Source organism: Myotis lucifugus, unplaced genomic scaffold, assembly GCF_000147115.1.
Source record: "Myotis lucifugus unplaced genomic scaffold, Myoluc2.0 scaffold_17, whole genome shotgun sequence".
Taxonomy (NCBI): Eukaryota; Metazoa; Chordata; class Mammalia; order Chiroptera; family Vespertilionidae; genus Myotis; species Myotis lucifugus.
In genome coordinates, this window is record NW_005871065.1 from 3,807,182 (window position 1) to 3,827,414 (window position 20,233).

The 20,233-nt window shown below is 34.8% G+C and overlaps 1 pseudogene; it reads left to right on the forward strand.

The window, feature by feature from the left end:
- Window positions 1–10,973: 10,973 nt before the first annotated feature.
- Window positions 10,974–11,866, forward strand: LOC102438582 (annotated as a pseudogene).
- Window positions 11,867–20,233: the final 8,367 nt, after the last annotated feature.

The following is a 20,233-nucleotide window of genomic DNA, read 5'->3' on the forward strand; positions in this document are numbered from 1 at the left end:
TCTTGAGTAAATAGAGTGGATGTTACAAAATAGAGCAGAAAGTAAGTAAGAAACCAAAGGGACTGAAATATCACATAGGTAAAATCTTCAAAGGCTTGGATCCCCCAGGAAAGGCTGGGCCAATCCACAAGGTAAAAAAAAATAAGGAGAAAAGAAAGAAATCAACTGAGATGAAACCAACAGTAAGGGAAACAAGGAAGATGGTGTAGAAAACAAGTAATAGGTGTAAAATCTCAAAATCAGTTGCAGAAATGAGGAACGTAGTATTCACTCATTTTCTTCTATGTGGCACTATACATATGTTTGTATGTATTAACTATATATATTTGATTTTGCAATTTAGTCCATAGATTAGAGAATATTGAGGCAGAATTAGATCATTTTAGGAAGAAATAATATCATACAGAGATTGCGGGCTTTGAATTAAGTATCATATGATCTCACTCATATGTGGAATCTAAAGAATAAAATAAACTGATGAACAAAATAGATCCAGAGACATAGAAGCACAGAACAGACTGTGAAATCTCAGAGCGAAGGTAGGGGTGGGTGAGTGGGTGGGAAAAGACAAACCAAAAAACTTCAATGCAAAAATGCATAACCCATGGACAGACAATAGTGTGGTGAAGGCCTGGGGTTGGGGATGGGTGTGGGGTATATAGGGGTCAATGGGGAAAGAAAGGGGACATCTGTAATACTTTATTTTTTTAAAATCTTTATTGTTGAAAGTATTAAAAGGCCCTCCTTTTTCCCCCCCATTAACCCCTCCAGCCCACTCCTGTCCCACTGGGCCCTCACTATGCCACTGTCATCCATGGCTTATGCATATATGCATACAAGTTCATTGGTCTCTTTCCACCTCCCCTCCCCTGCCTTTCAACAATAAAGATGAATTATTAAAAAAAAGAAAGTGCATGAAACTGTGGTCATCATTTGGGGTAGAATTAGGATAGGTTTAATTACAGAAGAGATTTTTACATGGTGTTAGGCAGAGGCACTGCTCTTGCTATTGTTGTTTTTTTGAAGCTTGGATATTTGAAGAAGAAATAAGGTGTATGTTGATGCGAAGCAGTTGAAATGGTGGAGCATAGTGTGTATTTTTCATAGTTTTTGGTTGTCTACAATATTGAAACACCCTGTGCAAGTGTAAATAGTGTGTAGATCTTTGTTTGAAGTCAGAAACGTACTTTCCCTGCTTTTTTATTAAAAATGTTCAATGTTGACATAATTGCAGGTGTTCCCCTTTCCCCATTCTTTTAATTGATGTGAACTCCATCAATCCAAATTGTTTATACCAACTTCAAAAGAGATGCAAGAAATCAAAGAAGTAGGATGGTAGTTGATTCTCCTCTGGTGAATGTGATGTCAAATTCAACTGCCCAGAAGCTTTTAGAAGCTCAATCTAAAAATTCAGAGGTTTTAGGAAGAGTGGCTCATAGACAGTATTAATTGTGGTATCAGTGCCCAGTGAGATGGTACAATTGTCATCGCTGAAAAGATAATGTGCTCCGTGCTAGACAATGCTCATCGTTGTGTAACTTCTAACTCTGGTTTGGGCTTTTAGAAGATTAAAAGTTATAAATATGTATTCATATATTTATTTTCTGCTAAAACTAGCTGTAGTGGGTCTCTCTGAAAATGCCCCCAAAGTGATAAAGTGACAGAGCACAATGATAACCTCATTTCTTGGATGAGGAAGGGATAAAAACTAAAAACAAAACAACACACACACAAGAGCTCATTACCTTTTACTCTTCAGTAACAGTGAACACAAAACATACATTAATATCTCAAAAAAGTAACCTTCTCTCTGAATGGAAATTCTTATGTAATCAGAATGGAGGTCTCATTTGAGCCTAATCACCAATCCCCCCACTGATTTTTTTGAATAACATGCGTTAATGCCAACATTTTCAGAAAAAAGAAAAGCTGGAAACACATGAAAGAGCAGTGTCTTAAAGCAGTCTTTTCAAGACATGAAGTGATTTTAGATTTCAATGGCTGCTGTTGCAAGACAAAAGCAACTAAGAAAACAACTTAAGGGCAAAAAATTCCCTTGTTAAAATCAAATAAAAAAAAGGAATCTGTGGCAAGTCAACATAATTAGGTCTAAGGCAGAACACACTTTGGATCCCACACAAAGAACAAGAGAACAAGAAAAAGATAAGAGTGGACTTCAGCGGTTTGGGGGCTAGGACTCTGCCAATTTGTGGGGGGTTTTCTCTGGGACATTCTATAGCAAACATGGTCTGTAACTGTACAAATACCATCAGGTAAGGTTGCCACCACTTTCCTACTCTCCAGGAGGGCATATATAGGCAATCTTCCCACTGGTCGGTAACTAGCAGAGAGAAACAGCTCCCAGAACTTAAGATGTAGGTGCTTACATCTTTTGGCATACAGAAATTTCCTACAGGATTCAGATTGAGATATGCACCAATGCTGAGACAGAAATAATTGGGAGAATCAAGAAATGGGACTGTGGTCTATATTTGCCTTGCATTTTGGCATGGGATCAGATTATAGATCATGCTAGCATTTATGACTTCTAAGAAGCTTCTTCTCCAAGTTCCTAAAAGATTAGAGGCAATGACATCTCCCTAACGATCTCATGTCATTTAATTTCCTTAAAGAACATTAGACTTTCAACAATCAAATCTAGACATCTATACCTGATTAAAAATATATATATATTATTGCACCAGTTCCAACAGTGGAGGGATATGTAATAGAGGTGTTCAACGTTATTTATTTAGATTTAAATCAAATAGTGCCCACCTATAGACTTGTTTTATGTATGGAATGAAATAGTTTATTGTCAACGTCTATTATATACTAAGAATATAAAAAAGTTGCAAGTCTTACTGTGGAGTTAAAAATTGCCAAAATAAAAGATAATCATATTTCAGATAAACCACTTTGCACATTTTGGAAAAAAAAGATTATATGGGTAAAATAATTTACATGATATGACATTTCCATCAGGACTTTTGTGGTTTGTAGTAAAAGATGTAATAGAGGTGTTTAATTTATATCCAGAGCTCTTAAGGAAAAATTCAGTAGCATCTCATTTTTCAACACTACATATTTTTTACTTTTTAATTTAATATCCACAGTTTTCTATTTTCAGTTATCTATGCAAACTTTTCACAAAGTCAGATTGCCTTTGGAACTTTCTAAATAAAAACCTGGAATTTTTCAAGGTGATCTTTATTATCATTTGTGATCTTTATTAGCATTCAGATATGCTTCCTTAATATGAAAAAGCCTCCTGCTTTTTCTTATCTCAACATTCTCCAAACATTATAAAAGAGGAGAAAGATGTGTAGGAAAGAAAGATGCAAAGATATGAAAAATATTTTTCATACCAGGTAGACTATCACTTATATGCAATTAATGTTAGCATAAATGATTTAAATAAAAGTAATTTTCAAAAACATATGGACACTCTTATAATTGAGAAAGCAATTCTGCAGTGTGAATCATTTGTCAACATTCACAAAACATGGGGGGGGGGACTAACATTCTCTCTTAATTGAGACTGAGGAGGAGAATGACAATGTGCTGGCCTGCAGCCTTCTGTTTATGCATACTTCCTTCAGTGATTTATGTCTTTCATAGCAAAAGTCAGGAGTCGCTGCTGATATATGAATATATTACAGGTGTCAGAAGAAGTGAAATACATTCTTGCTGAATAATAAAATAAAAACCCATTAATAAGGAAAGGTAAATACTGTTGAAAGCAGGCTGCTCATATCTCACTCATAAAATAATCTCAGCAAAATGTGATGACTTGTAAATGTTTTAAATATCTGCTATCTATTGTGCAGTTATAATTGAACAGGTTCAGAACCCATAACTATTAATTCTTCCTCCCAAAATTTAAGCATAAAGAAATAAAATAGATAGATATAGATAGTTAAAATTAGATTATATGTATCTATCCAATATCATATATACATACATATATATACACATAACATAGGTTTAAAATCATTTTTGAACAACAAACAATTAATATATACAAGATTTTATGTAAAATGTGGTCCAAGCAAAAGGAGCAGGAGCTCAGACAGGAAACTAGTCTTAAAAACTCAAGAGATAGTAGATAAAGAGAACAAACTGTGAGATAGAGAAATGGGACTTACTCAAATATAGTTAGAAGTACACTTACTCAGTGTTATGTTAACTGAAAGTTGTATGTAAGAGGAATGAAGTAACACTGAAGTTTACTAACATGAAATATAATATGGCCTGGCCAGTGTTGCTCAGTGGTTGAGTGTCAACCCATGCACCAAGAGGTCACTGGTTTGATTCCCAGTCCGGGCACATGCCTAGGTTGTAGGCTTGATCCTCATGCAGGAGGCAGCAAATCAATGGTTCTCTCTCATTGATGTTTCTATTGACCTTTCCCTTTCCCTTCCCCTCTCTCTAAAAATCAATACAAACATTAAAAAAAGAAAAAAAATAATATGGATAATTCAATCAATTAGGAAATCCAATGAAGCAGTCCAATAGGTAGTAAGAATCATGGGAGAGGAGATACAGATGATAGAAGTCATAAAAATTTATGCAATAATTAAAATCAAAAGTACAAATGAGATAAACTAGCACACCAAATCTTTCTAAAAGAAAAGATGTATTTCTTGGGAAGCTATAGGCCACTATCCTGCATTTTTCATTTTGATATTTCTAGCTCCTATCATGATGCCTCACACAAATTTAGGATTCATATATCTACAAATGTTCATCGAACAAGTGACTACCAAGTTTAGAAATAGGCAGATAGAAAGGAGCTAATTTAACACTGAAAAAGAATGGAGAGATTAGAAAAAATAAAAGTTTACTTTCTTGTTCACCAACTCCATTTGAGAATTTCAACAGGATGGAGTTCAAAACTTTGAAAAATTCAGTAGGAATATCTATTAAAATAAGCCATGTGGGATGAAATATTTGCTTAAGACATATGATAAGAAGTGTTACTCAAAATATACAAAGAATTCTTAAAACTCAACAATTGGTAAACAAACAACCCCTTTAAAAAATAGGCAATAAGACCTGAACAGTCACCTCATCAAAGATGACATTCAGATGGAAAGTAAGGATCTGAAAGATGTTCAACTCATAGGTCATTAGGGAATTGCAATTGAAAACAATGAGATACCACTACACGCCTATTCAGGTGATCAAAATTTAGAACACTGACCGATATATTGTCAATTAAGTCCTCTTCAATGAGCTTAGTGATAAAAGGGAAAGGTGTGGACAGCAGAATATGATTAATTAAAGATTAAATGTAAAATATTGGTGATGATTTTTCTATGAATGTCTAGTGCCTTTTCAACTCAGTATTTTATTAACATTGACATTTTCTTTTGAGCAGTCCCTTGGGTTTGTTTTTGTTATGGGTTTTCTTAAAGTTTTGTTTGAACACTTAATGCTGGCAAAGATACGAAGTAACAGAATCATTCTCACATTGCTGGTAAGAATGTTAAATGTACAAAGCCACTGGAGAAAAAAGTATGACTATTTTTTACATACACTTACCATAGGATATAACAAATTCTTGGGCATTTAACCCAGAGAAATAGAAACTTACATTCACACAAAAACCTTTAACCAAATACTCAGAGCCACTTTATTCATTATAGCCTCAAGCCATAACACCCAAATGTCCTTCAATTTGTATATTTCAAACTAACTGGGCTACATCCATACAATGAAATCCTATTAGGCAATAAAAAGAAATAAAATATTTTTAAAATATATTTTTATTGATTTCAGATTGAAACATCAATATAAGAGAGAATCATTGATTGGCTGCCTCCTGCATGCTCCCCATTGGGGGTCAAGCCCTCGATCTGGGCATGTGCCCTGACTGGGAATTGAACCATGACCTCTTGGCTCATAGGTCGATGCTCAACTACTTAGCCATGCCGGCTGGGCAAGAAATAAAATTTTGATGCAAGCAACAACTTGGATAGATATCAAGGGAATAATGCTGAGTAAAAAAAATCTCAAAAGGTTGCATATTGTATGACTCAACTTATATAGCATTTTTGAAATGACAAAATTACAGACATGGAGAACAGATTAGTAGTTGTTAGGCATGGAAGGGGTGGGGAGTAAAGAGAGAAGGTTATCTATAAAATAATAACACAATGAATCCTTGTGGTAGAATTGTACTGTGACTTGATTAATTTACTAATTCGCTCTTTAGCTGTGTTTGGTATGCTGTTAAACACATCTTTTAAAATAATAATGTGATTGCCATATTTTCAGTTTGAGAATATCATTACTTTTAAATTTATTTTCTCATATGCTAAGTCATTTATCCTTTCCAGTTTTCAACCAAATTTTTCAAGCTTGATTTTATCTCTTTGAGCATGTTAAGCATGGTTTTTACCATCTGTCTCTGATAATTCCACTGTCTGAGGTTCTGTGCATGTGTTTTTGTAGTTTGTGGTTTCTGTATGTTTTTAATTCCTGTTGTCTTATCTCCTTATGGGATTGATTATCTTTAATTATGTGATGGACTTTGTATTTAAAAATTATTTATAGGAATATATTCAAACTAAGGATAATGTTATTTTTCTCAAGATGTTTGCTTCAAAATCTCTTGAATCCAATTTTGGAGTAGGAGATATTGTAAGGGGCCACTGAAGATAGCTTGAAGCTAGACAGCATTTCACATGAGGGTTGGTTTACTTCTTGAATATCTTACTCTGAGGGTAAATATGTGTATCCTTCACTTATAAGAGTATCCTGGACTCCAATTTTTTCTCTAGTATCCTACAAACCTACCAAAAGTAATGCTATACTCCCTGGCTCTTATTCAGAACTGGCAATGTCCCAGGACAAAATGAGCTCCCAAGGCAAAACTTACATCTATGTATTTTTAGTTTTATTTAATTAAACTAGTGGGCCTTATCTTTATTTTTAGCTTTCAAATATTTTAAGAAGATTTTCTTAAGTATTGTTATGCATTTTTAGTTGTTTTCAAAGAGAAAGTTGATCTGAATTATATTATTCTGACATTCTAGATTGTCAGGTTAGACTTACTAAATTGATTCAGGCAAAACTTTTACTTGAAGCATCCTGATGGTGAAATCGTTTCTTTATCTAAATGTGTAGCCTAAAATTATATAGAATATTATTTCAAAAATTAGGATCTTCTTCATATTTTTCCAGTTTACAGCCATCTCAGCCCCGGAAAATCCAGCCTCATTGTGCTCAGTCAGAAAGTCCATTCTTAGCTTTTAGGTTCCGCCTCCTGCACCTGGAGTCCAGACATCCCTTCCAGGCAGAAGTCAGGGTGATTGTAGCTTCATTTTGTTTTCATTTTGTGCTACTTTCCCTCCAATGTCTGAAAGCAGCTCTTTCATATATTTTGTTCAGTGTTCTAGCTTTTTTTAACTTGATGTTAAATTATTTACTCCATCATGTTTTTTTTTTCCTTTAAAAAAATTGAGTTTGTTATTTTATTATTGACTTTTAGAAGACATTCATTTTGAATATAATTTTTCACAAATATTTGCACACAAAATAATTTTAGCCATTTTCTGGCTTTTTGTTAATTTTCTTAATGTTGTTTTTTGATGAATATATTTTTATGACATTGTTAAAATTAAATTATAATCTATCGATTTATAGCTAAAATTTTAGTTTTGTAATAGGTCACATGATTGTTTTCTCCCTGGTTACTAAAGCCAAAGAAGTTTATTTATCTTTTGTATAACAGAGTAATGAATACTGAATAAATAAACAAACAAACAAAACCTATGTGATTATAGCCATTATACCAGCCACTGGCACCCATGGTTAAATACATACATAATATTCGATTACTGGAAGAAACAGAGTGTTCTAGCTTAGCCTTCACCTCAATAACAAAAAATTGAACTTGAAGTACTAGTTCGTGTTACTAGCTTTATGACTGGGTAAGATTACTTCCTAGTCTTCATTTTCCTCAGTTGTAAATGGTAATACTATTCCTTACCTTTTAGATTTGTTCAAACTATAAATCGCAGATGTTAAATGGATATCAACATCAGATCATAAACTTAGTTTCCTCGGTAGCAAAGATAATGCTAATTTTTCTTTTTATTTTACTAACTCAATTTTTTGCTGAACTGACAGAAACCAATAAATAGAACACACAGATACAAAAAAGAAAAAAAGCAGAAAAAGGCTTAAATTGAATATTAAACCTCTTACTTAATAATCTCCACAGTTACTAAGTTACTGAGACAATTCTAAATTTTGCATATGCCAAGGCATCAAAAAGTATTTGGAGCTTACCCCTCCAACTTACCTTTCACTGTACTGTCACTGATAGAAACAATGTATATTTATATCCTAATGTGATTGATGTCAATGCTTGAAATACAAAATTCTCTGAATTTTGTTGTAGCTCCTTCTACCTGGATGGGCCTGTCTGAGACCTTGTTATGTAATTGTCACTGCCAGAAAGCTGGGCCCACTTTCTATTTGTACTGGAATGCACAAAAGCTTTTCTCTATATGTTTCCGTTTCTCCTCGTTTTCTTAGTGTTCCAAGCCTGGGGAGTAAAAGATACTGTCTATTCTTTGGGCACTTCCTGATTATTTTGTTTATTGAATCTTTTTTGTAAAGGGAGAAATTTTATTAGTGGAATTGTTGAGTCTATGTGTGTGGAAAAACGTTACAACATATTCTGCCAAAAAGTGGCACCTATTTTCACTTTCACTTGCAGTGTATAAGCCTGCAATGCATGTGCTATTAAAGTATACTTTTATAATATTTTTATAATAATTTAAGTAATAATGAAAGCTCATTGGTGAATTTTGAAAGAGACAAAAGCATACGAAATAAAATATGAAATACCTATGACTGCACCATTTTGAATACTCATGCTGCTAATATTTTGGTGTATTTCCTTTCACTCTTATATTACATAGGAGTATATGTATGTATATAAACTATATCTAAATATAAATTATTTAAGTTATATTTTCTAAATTCTTTTTAAAATTAATATTGTACTATATATATACATATTTCTATCATGCTTTTAAAAATAAAGGGTCTTTATATTATCATGAGTTTAGCAACATTTTTAAACAGTCTCTTAATAAATTAAACTTATTTTTGTTAAACTTTGAGGTGACAATGGTTCATAAAATTATATCGGTTTCAAGTGTTCAATTCTATGATACATTATCTGTATATTGCATTGTGTGTCCACCACCCAAAGTCAAATCTCCCTTCGCCACTATATACTCAACCCCCTCTACCTTCTATTCTACTACACCCCTAATCCCCCTTTTCTCTGATAACCACCATACTGTGATCTGTGTCTGTGAGTTTTCATTTGTTCATTTGATTTTTTTAAGTAAACATTATAAATATCACTGATGTAACCCATCATGAGAATATTGATTTTCAATTTAAAATGTAAGTCAAACATAAGCAAGAGAAAAAAAACATTCTACTTCTGAATGCCTCAAAGAGTAATCTACAGATTCATTAAGAACTTTCAAAATTCACAAATAAAGGTGGTTTATGCATCTAATAAAAGATGTAAAATGCTATAATAAAAATCAAAATGTCTAAACTGTGACAGCAAAGAGAAGCCAATAGGGGAGGCAAACTTCTCCAGATAAAATAGTTTCCACCTTTGAAATTTTGAAGCCAACTCAAGGCAAATATTTTTATGATTAATAAAATTTTATTTTAAATTTAAAATAATGTTCTTGGTAAAAGTATAAAGCTACACTTCAGGAGCTCTGGGTTCTTTGCTTAGATCTGCTATTCATTTTTTTTTCCTCCAGAATTGGAGAGATATTTTGGTTTGAAAAGCTTTCAGAGTTGTATCTCATTTTCTACTACTTTCAAAATTCTAAAATAAACATTATTAAAAAAGAATATTTAGACTACCTTGTCTACAGTTTGAAAAGGAATTTGTGTTTCATGCAAAGCCAAGTGGAGAAAAATAGCCATGTTTTACTTAAGAAAAATCACTTTACCTGACTTTAATGCAGAAATATTCACTGTATTCCTTCTGTCTTAGTTTTGAAAATCTTAATTTATCCCCCATTGCAGATGCTATGAGTGCCCTGGTCCTATTCTCTCAGCACTCAACACTCCAAACCAATGGCTGTTTACTGGGAACACCTGTGTCTCTGGCTGCCAGTGTTGCTGCATGTACCATGATCAAGTTAAGGCACTCAGAGTAACCTTTAACCCATGATGAACTGAGAATTGATGAACAAATACTCTAGTTTACTATCCCCAAGGGTAAGAAAACTCAGAGGAATGGTTTTACACTGTCCCAGAGGTTTGCAAAGGAGACTTGCTCTATAGTACAAGCTGCCTTCACTTCACTGTCTCACTCCTCCAACTCCCTTCCTAATGTTTCTGAGATCACTTCCCCAAAAGTAACTTCCACATGAATCCTTGTTCCAAAGTTGATTTCCAATGATACCCAACCTAATATATTTCTAACATATTTTTTAAGACATTTAAATACCCTATTTGCCATGCAGACTTTGAACATCCACATTTGACCCAATGAAATGATAAACATGAAATTTTTAACCTTAAGATTTTATCAGATGGGAGTATTCCACATCTAAAAATTTTAGCAGGTTCATAGTTTTAACATGATTCCAGTAAATAAGTTTTAAAATATTAGAAAATCATCTATATGTTTTAATTTTGAATCGAAGTTGTAGCTTTGGATTAAAACAGCAGCAGTGTGGATGATGACACTTTCTTAAAAATTTTGCCACCAGGAGGGAATGTGAATACTACAAGGTAGAAAGAGGCTAGAGCATAGCAGATCCTGTAGTAAGTTTTAGCAGGAACTTTAGTAAAAGGTGATAAAAATTTGAATGAGGAGGGAGGTTGTAGAGATGATGCAGTGGCATGAAATCTACAGCTATTTGAAAGATGTTGTATAAGAGTTAAATATGGACGGCAATGGACGTGGTTCCTCCACAAGCCGAAGATGGCAGTGAACGTATATTCAGCGTCAGTCACCAGTGAGAACCTAAGTCGACATGACACGCTGGCCTGGATCAATGAGTCCCTGCAGTTGAATCTGACAAAGGTCGAACAGTGGTGCTCAGGGGCTGCCTATTGTCAGTTTATGGACATGCTGTTCCCTGGCTCCATTGCCTTGAAGAAAGTGAAATTTCAAGCTAAGCTAGAACATGAATACATCCAGAACTTCAAGATACTACAAGCAGGTTTTAAGAGGATGAGTGTTGACAAAATAATTCCTGTGGACAGATTAGTAAAAGGAAAGTTTCAGGACAATTTTGAATTTGTTCAGTGGTTCAAGAAGTTTTTTGATGCAAACTATGATGGAAAGACTATGATCCTGTAGCTGCCAGACAAGGTCAAGAAACTGCAGTGGCTCCCTCCCTTGTTGCTCCAGCTATGAACAAACCAAAGAAACCTCACAGCTCTAGCAGTGCAGCTCCAGAGGCCCATGGCGACACACAGGACTACTGCAACCCTAAGTCTGGCTCAGGTGTGCTGCGAAAGAATCCTGGTGGGGGCAATGGGGACGACGAAGCAGCTGAACTGATGCAGCAGGTCAACATATTGAAACTTACTGTCGAAGACTTGGAGAAGGAGACTTTGGAAAGCTAAGGGACATTGAATTGATTTGCCAGGAGAACGAGGGGGGAAACAACCCTGTATTGCAGAGGATTGTGGACATTCTCTATGCCACACATGAAGGCTTTGTGATACCTGATGAAGGGGGCCCACAGGAGGAACAAGAAGAGTATTAACAGCTTGGACCAGCAGAGCAACATCCGAATTCTTCACTCCAAATCATGTGCTTGACTATAAAATACTCCCTTTTGTTATTTTTAGAGGACTCACCGGTTTCTTTTCATAAGCAAAAAGTACCTCTTCTTAAAGTGCACTTTGCAGGAGTTTCACTCTTTTTTCAACAAGTTTGAGTTAGGAGCTTTTACCTTGTAGCAGAGCAGTATTAACATCTAGTTGGTTCACTTAGGGAACAAAGGGGCTGACCATATGGATGCTGGTAACACTGATCGCTGGAGGTGTTTTTATGTGATACGCTGAGGTGGATACCTCAGTAGTGAAATGTAAAGACTGATTTTAATTTTAAGCTAATGTGAAATCTTGGCAGAGAGCGTTTTAATAAATGAATGCCTTAAGAGTATTTAAATTACATTTACATATTTCAAAATATAAAATGTAACCTGATAGGAGAGTTTGTGTGTTGCCCTTGTGTCTGGGAAGGAAGGGCCAGACCTTGGAACTTTTAGAACTTGCTGTTCACAGGCCTTGCAGGGCTGCTTGAATCTTCATAGGCCTAACCTTGGCCCAGAAGGAAAATTTAAAAAGTTGCTCTCTCTCTTTGCCCTGACCGGTTTGGCTCAGTGGATAGAGCGTCAGCCTTCGGACTCAAGGGTCCCAGGTTCGATTCCGGTCAGGGGCATGTACCTTGGTTGCGGGCACATCCCCAGTGGGGAGTGTGCAGGAGGCGGCTGATCTATGTTTTTCTCTCATCGATGTTCCTGACTCTCTGTCCCTCTCCCTTCCTCTCTGTAAAAAAAAATCAATAAAATATATTTTTTTAAAAGTTGCTCTCTAAAGCCACTTGGTGTCCTTAATCAATTGCATCTCTGCTAAGAAGCAAGAGGCATTGTTGGCTGAATGAATAGAGGTATGTTTCAGCCCTGAGATATTTGAGTTGAATAGCTTGATATTCATTGAGCATTTCTCTGATGATTTTTCCAGTTACCCCTGAAATTTCTGTGTATTGTGTTTTTGGGAAGTGAGGTGTGTTCAGTTTTAAAATCTAACAACTACTTTGGGGACTTGCCCACATCTCTGGGATTTGAATGGGGGTTTGTGTCCCATTTTGCTGTCTTTTAAGTTTACATCTAACATGTTTTTTTGCATTCCTTGCCCACTGGGGACTCCTCTTTGGCTCCTTAATGTCTACTGCTTAGAGTGAAAGTTCAGCAGGCAGGTGATCATGCTGCAAGTTCTTTTTGGACTTCTGACAAAGGGAGTGATCAGTGAAGGCCATCACTACCTTGAGATCTGCAAGGCTGGGTGTTTTTAGTACCTGCTGTCCACAGCCCTCCACTGTTATCAGAATACTTTGCCAGTACACTAATCTCTTTGGAGATAAAATTCGTTAGCGTGTTACTAAATATTAATTTTCTTTTGCAGAAAATACAGTACATGTCTGAATTAATTATTAATATTTAAACTATTTCATTCCTTAACACCCCTCATTTGCTTTGCCTACCTTCTATTCAGTTCGTTTGTTTGGCAGAATTCTGCAAAATGTGTGTCACCCACTACTGAGCTTGTTCAGCCCCTGATGTAATTGTATTGATTTGTTGATGGTGGTAGTTTGTCCTAAAATGTGTGTAGAAAGCAGGTATTTTATAATAAATTGTTGTGTAGTGCATGCTCTGTGTGAAATTTAGAGAGAAACCCAGATTCAGTGATTAACAATGCCAAAAATGCAAGTAACTAGCCATTGTTCAAATAACAGTGGTGCTATTTCTCTTTTTGTGGCCTTTAGACTTTTGTTGCCCTAAAATTCCATTTTATCGGGAACTCATTTTCCACCTGGTCTTTCTTGACAGGGTTTTTTTTTTTTTTTCTACTTTTAAGCAGTTTCTAAATAAAATTCTGTATTTCAAAAAAAAAAAAAGAGTTAAATATGGGAGATGAACATCAAGCATGTAAAAGATGGGCTTAGACATCCATCCCATTATTCTAAGTGGATGAGTAGTAAAATGGGCTATCACTGAGAAAAACTGCAAAAGGAGTAGATTTTAAGAAAGATAATGGGTACTGTTTGGACAATGCTAAATTAGAGAACATTGTTGTTATACAGGGAGATGGTAGTTGGTGATCAATTTGAAGTTATAAAAAAAAGATAACAGCAGTAGTTTTTAGAGAAAAATGAAATGAGTGTTTCTCATTATTAGAGTGAGAAATTGTTGTTGACAATGGAGCCCGGTGAGAAGAAATCTACCCCAGCTATTTCCATGGTGATTAGTGATTTAATTATTTTTATCATGGCAAAGATTATAGTCCTAAAAGACACAATACACTAAACTAAATATCAAGAAAATTTGCTCAATCTACTTAAACTCAATATATTTTGGATTGAAGTTCTCTTCTATTCTGAACCTCTTTTGCATGCTTAGTATTCCAACTTATTGATAGCACCTCCTTCTTTCTTATTTCTCAGGCCTAAATCCTGGAATCATTTTGACTCCCATTTTTGTCTCTCAACCAACACCCAAGGCATCGAGAAATCTACTCAGCTCCACATTCAGTATATCTACGATTATATTATATATCAGCACCCTCACTATTACCACCTTATTTTGAGCCACCATCCTCTCTTGTCTGGATTATTGGAATAACCCATGATTTTCCAGCTTCTCCACAAAATAGCCAAAGTGATCCTGTTAAAAGTCAGAGCATCTTACTATGCGCTCAAAACCTTTCAAGGAATTATCACTAGGTTAAAGGTAAAGTCCTTACAATATGGACTGCAGAGCCCTACCAGTGTGACCTGCTCCAACCCCTTCCTCTCTCATCTCATCTCTTTCTCTCTTTTTTAATCACATTTGGCTCCTAGCTTTCCTTTGTCATTCAAGGTATGTTCTAACTGTAGGGTATTTGCACTGGCTGATCTGTCTACCTAGAATACTTTTCACCAAATATCCACATGGTTAACTTCCTTACCTCCTTACCCTTTGCTCTCAGGTCACCTGTCCAATATTGGCTGCCTGGTTTATCATTTAGTACTACTGCTGACATTACTTTACTCTCTCCACTTTCAGTTCTGCTTTATTTTCTTTATAATATCACTATCTATTTCACTAATTTATTCATGTTGCTTATCATACAATGCCTGTCACTCTCACTAGAAAATATATTGGTTCTCAATAAATATTTGTTAACAAATGGTATACTGCTTACTTCTCCAATAATGAACATAATTAGAGTAATAATTATAATACCCATGTTTTGTCTTGTTAATATACATAACAATATGACAATGGGTAAGATCTGTATTGTACAGTTACTAAAGCATTTTCCTACTTGCTATTTTATCTTTATTAACTTCAAGATTTTTATTTATGTAGCCACCTAATGGACCAGAACTTGTCCTTTCCTAATCCTTGAGTTCTAAAATTATGTTCTCTCAGAAACATTTCGTCTTTCATGGAAGTATTTCCTGTGTCTCAAATATTTTCCTGATTCTTTCTACTTCTTGGTTCATGTTAAAATTTCACTTCCCATTGACTGTGTGACTTGCTTTGGTCAGTGAAGTGTGGAGGAAAGATTGCATGTCGCTTATGAGTGGAAACTATAAACTGGTGCTTCATTTGCAACGCCATCTCATTTTATTTACCACAGCAACAAGAAATATCCCACACAGCGGTTGCTCCGTCAGCTTGTTTCCTAAAGAGAAAACCATGTGAAACAGAACCTAGCCAACTTACAATCAATATATAGTACAAATAGGAGAAAATATAAATGTTCTAACCACTAAGGTTTTGCAATTAATTGCTATTTCAACATAAGCTATCATTGTAATTGATACACATGGTCATTCATCAATTAGTTCATTCTGACTTAATTTTCTCTAGCTTTTTTCTATATATCTTTCTCTGCTGATTATGGAATCTCCAATTAATGCTTTAAACTCTATTTTACGTGATAATTCATTTATTTGTCCACTCACGATTTTATTCATTTACCCAACAGTTATGGTGTGGATAGAATGGGCAAAACATCCCCAGTTACAGTCAAGAAGGAATACAAATAAAAAAAACCCTAAAAGTAACTTTTTAAATGTAATGAGGAATAAGGATGAAAACATATAAGAGTATAGAAGAGTGATTTGCCTTTGTCAAGAGCTCAGAAAAATACTTTCCGGAGGACATAAAAGATGGATTGAGGAATCCAATGATGGTGATAATTACCCAAAAAAGAGAGAAGGAAAGCACATAAGAAGGAGAGTTTAAAGTGTGAGAGACCAAAAGGCAATACAACCACCAGGACCAAGAAAAAATAGATGAGTGTGTTCAAAAGAGGTTGAGCTCATGGGACTCCAGCTCATAGATCCTTATAGTCCCTGATAAGGAGTTTTGGTTTAATTCAAAAGAATGAAAAGCTCCCTGAAAGAATTATAAGCTTGGAAGAAAGACAAATAGATCTGCAATTTGAAAGTGTCTCTCTGAATGCATCAAGGAAAAGAGATTATAATTCAGTAAGAATGAGTGCAGGTAGTCTTGTAGGAGGCTACTAGATTATTCTAGGTAAGATATAAAGGTGGTTTACACCAGGCTTGTAATTTAGACCTAAAGAGAAGAAAATGGATTTGATATGTGATAGGGAGATAGAATTCACTACATCTAGTGATATATTGTTCATGGGAGTGAAGGAGATGGAAGAGTTTTGGGTTAATTTCTAGATTTCTAAATCTCATAAGTGAATAACTTATGTAACACTTCATTGAGAGAGAAAAAATTAGAATAGGATTACCTTAGGGAAATGCATACACTTCTGATTTTTATAATTGTTTGTAAATATATATAAGATATTATCCAATTAAAATATTTATGATCAGAGCTATATCTGACTTATTTCTTTACCCTTGGTGATGTGCCGTAATGTGAAAGGAAGAAACAATAGCAAAAAAGAATAAATGTTGCAAAACTTCTAAATAAAATGAGTAGCAAATACTTTTAACATTACATAAGGGGAGAGAGCTGGGCAGTGACATTTAACCTGGATGAGATGACTAGTGGTTAGCATTGAGTAAAGAAAAGAGAATGTCATAATAGGGTGAAAAATCTACACTTTCCTTTATCAGTCTGCATGTTCTTTTCTGTTAAACTGAACACTTTGTCATTGAAATTAAGAGTGTTCATAATTATAACAATTTCTTGACATATTCATTCTAACAATAATGGGAAGAAAACGATTACTTTTTAGCAACCTGAACCACATTGGGCCCTAACTCTGGGTCTGAACTTGGACACTCAAGCTATATTGTTGTTTTTTGTTTTTGTTGGTTGTTGTTTTTTATTGGGTTTTGAAAAACATCATTATTTATCATGTGATATCTGCTTAAAACACTTATTTTAGTCGATATTTTTCTCCTACTTGATAAAAATCTCATGCCATTTTATTGAAACATATGGCACTAGAGTATTTGAGTCTAAACATGGGCATCTGACAGATCTTGTTCCTTGCTGAGAAACAATTATTTCAATATAGCTTGACAATGTGGCTTTTTCACAGACATCCTATGTTTCATTTTTCCCTGAAGTAAGCACGCTGTTTAGAAAATTTATTCACACAGGATCTTTTATTCAACCTACAGCCATAACAATAAACTGTCTTTCTCCTAAGTCCCTCTCAGATTTCCCTCTAGTGACAGTAACGACACATTGCATCTCTGATTCAATATGGTTGCATTAAATTTTGAATACTTAAGTTCATTCCCTTTCTGGAATCACCGCCTCCTAGGAATTAATGTAGAGCTTCTATTTAATCTCGGTACACAGACATCTTTCCATAATAATAACATCTGAAGTTAACCTTATCCATTTTTATGTGCCAATGTTTCTGATTGGAGAGTGATTTGGGTATGGATTTTTTTTTTTTGAGTAATTTTCTCAGCATTTCAGAGATCTAGCAGATACAAAAACAAAACAGATAAATGATACATGCCTTTGCAAAAGCAAAGGATTGATAAAAGTGACCTTTCATTATTGCAAAATGTTTTTATTAGTTTACTTTCAACCTTGGCATTTGGTCTCAAGATTTTTTTTACGGTGAGGAAGACAGACAACTGAAGCATGTATGTGACACAGGGCAAGCACTACTTGGCTCCCCGAGGAGCCCATGTCCACATTCTATACTCCAGTAACCTTCTTTTACAAATGTCAGCTTGACTGAGACAATTTGACCATGTGCTTTATTTTTCATTTGCCCTTGACTGTGTTTGAATTATTTCAAGAATGTGATCTTATCCTGTCATAAATATAAGCAGTAGCAGTGGTATGTTTGTGATTATTATCAGGATATGGATTTTTTGTTGTTAGCACCATGATTTTTTTAAATGGCCTTAGTAATATTTTCATTGTACTTTCTATTCAATCAAGAAAATTATAGTTAAATATTTAATTCATATTTTTATTTCCAATTGATCTGAGGATTTATTAAAATATGTCCCTGATTCACATACCATATGTGAAATATAAAATTGAAGTTCTCTTTAATCTTACAAATACTTCTTCAGAAACTTTGGGTCTCTGATACGTTGTCTGCTACATTCTGTGTTTTGATTACACTGTGCTTTGTGCTATAATTATGTAATCTTTATCTCATTATATAATGCTTTATCCACTTTGAATAAGTACAGAGCTATTTTTATATTAATGCCCAAACCTCAATTTAACACATCTCATTATTCATTTCTGTGACATGTACTCCTTATAATAGGTCTTGTAGAAAACTTCCATTCGTTCTAATGTATTAAAAACCTATGCTGTCCTATCACATTTGTCTGGCTTCCTCATTAGAGTGTTTATCCACTATTACCAAGGTCATCAGTAGAACAGTAAAACAGAACTGACCTGCACAGGAGGTGTCTGCAGGTTCCTATGATCATGAAAATGAACCAGAAATAAATTAAATTAGAAAAGTATGTATTTTTAATGTAGTTGGAATACAGACTCTGGTAATAAAGAAATGAAAGTTCAAACAAAAGAGTTTTTTTTGTTAAGTGAAGAAGCCATTTGGAAGAACAAGAGAGAAAACTGTGGGACATTGGCTGAGATAAGAGAACACAAGGCCCTTAAGACAAGAATATAGGGCGGCTTTTCTTTTTCCTCCTAGAGGATACCTGACCTCAGTTCTCATGACACAAGCATTAATGCAATACTTATATTCACATTGCCTGCTATATCATGGAAGAAATTCTCTATAGTTGAGTTAGTTTGAATGAATGTCTCTTCTTTATAACTGCAGGAGCTCTAACTCAAAGTATATTGATATTTCCAATTTCACTAGGTCTATCTTTAAGTAGGAAAAATATACAAATTGCTTTTTAGCACAGTAAGGAAATTCCCCATATCATTACATTTTATTTTCTTTGATATTTGCTTATCAAAGTGTGTAAAATCAATAAAATATCAGCATTAGAAAGTATTTGCACTTAAAAGTACTTAGAAGACAACTGTATAAATCAGATTGTCTAAACTGCAATTTTTATTTGCTATTCCATTTGACAAGTCCCAACTTCTAAATTTTTTATCAAATAGACTTTATTAAATAGTATAGCTTTTGCAGCATTTTGCTGCCATATATAATCAATGATTCAATTATTTTATTAAGGCAGTCTGTCTACTATTTTGAAATTAAAATACCAAAGAATAGTTTTTCAGGGCAACATCAATTATCTATATATATAAAAAACTAATATGCTATGTGTCCCTCCGCCCATCTGACTAGTTGCTATGATGTGCATTGACCACCACGGGGCAGATGCTCAATGCAGGAGCTGCTGTGATGTGCATTGGCCATTTACAGAGAAACAGCACCACGGACCTGGTACCTACAAAGCAACACTTGGCTTCCCCCAAGTGGGACACAGGCCCCGCCACCACCCCGGAGCAACACCCCACCAAATCCTAGCTTGATGCTGCCTGGCACAAAATGTGGCCCACAGCCCAGCCCAGCCTAGAAATGGTCGCTGTAGGCACCGGGTAATGACATCACATAGCAACGCCTGGCTTCCTCTCCCTAGTGACTAGCCTCCTTGGAGTTTCTTGAGTCCAGGAACAGGACTTGCTTTATAGCCAGGTGCAAATATTTTACACTTTAACCAAATGTTTATGAAGCATTTTTCCGTGCCTTGTCTCATTTGATCCTCACAGAAGTCCTGGAGTAGGTAGATAGGAGACTCAGTAGAATCCTATTTTCTTTTTATTAGCCGGAAAATGGAGATTTAGAAAGTTTAGAAACTTGACCCGACTGAAAAGAAGTAAGAAATGGTGGACCTTAAAAATGACTTCAGGTTTTCTCACTGCGCAGACTATAGTCAAACACTGCTGCTGTTAAATATTTTACCCTTTGTTCTCCTTGCATGATCTACAATAATAATCTGCTTCATGTTGATATTACTGCTGTGTTGCTGACAATTACCAGA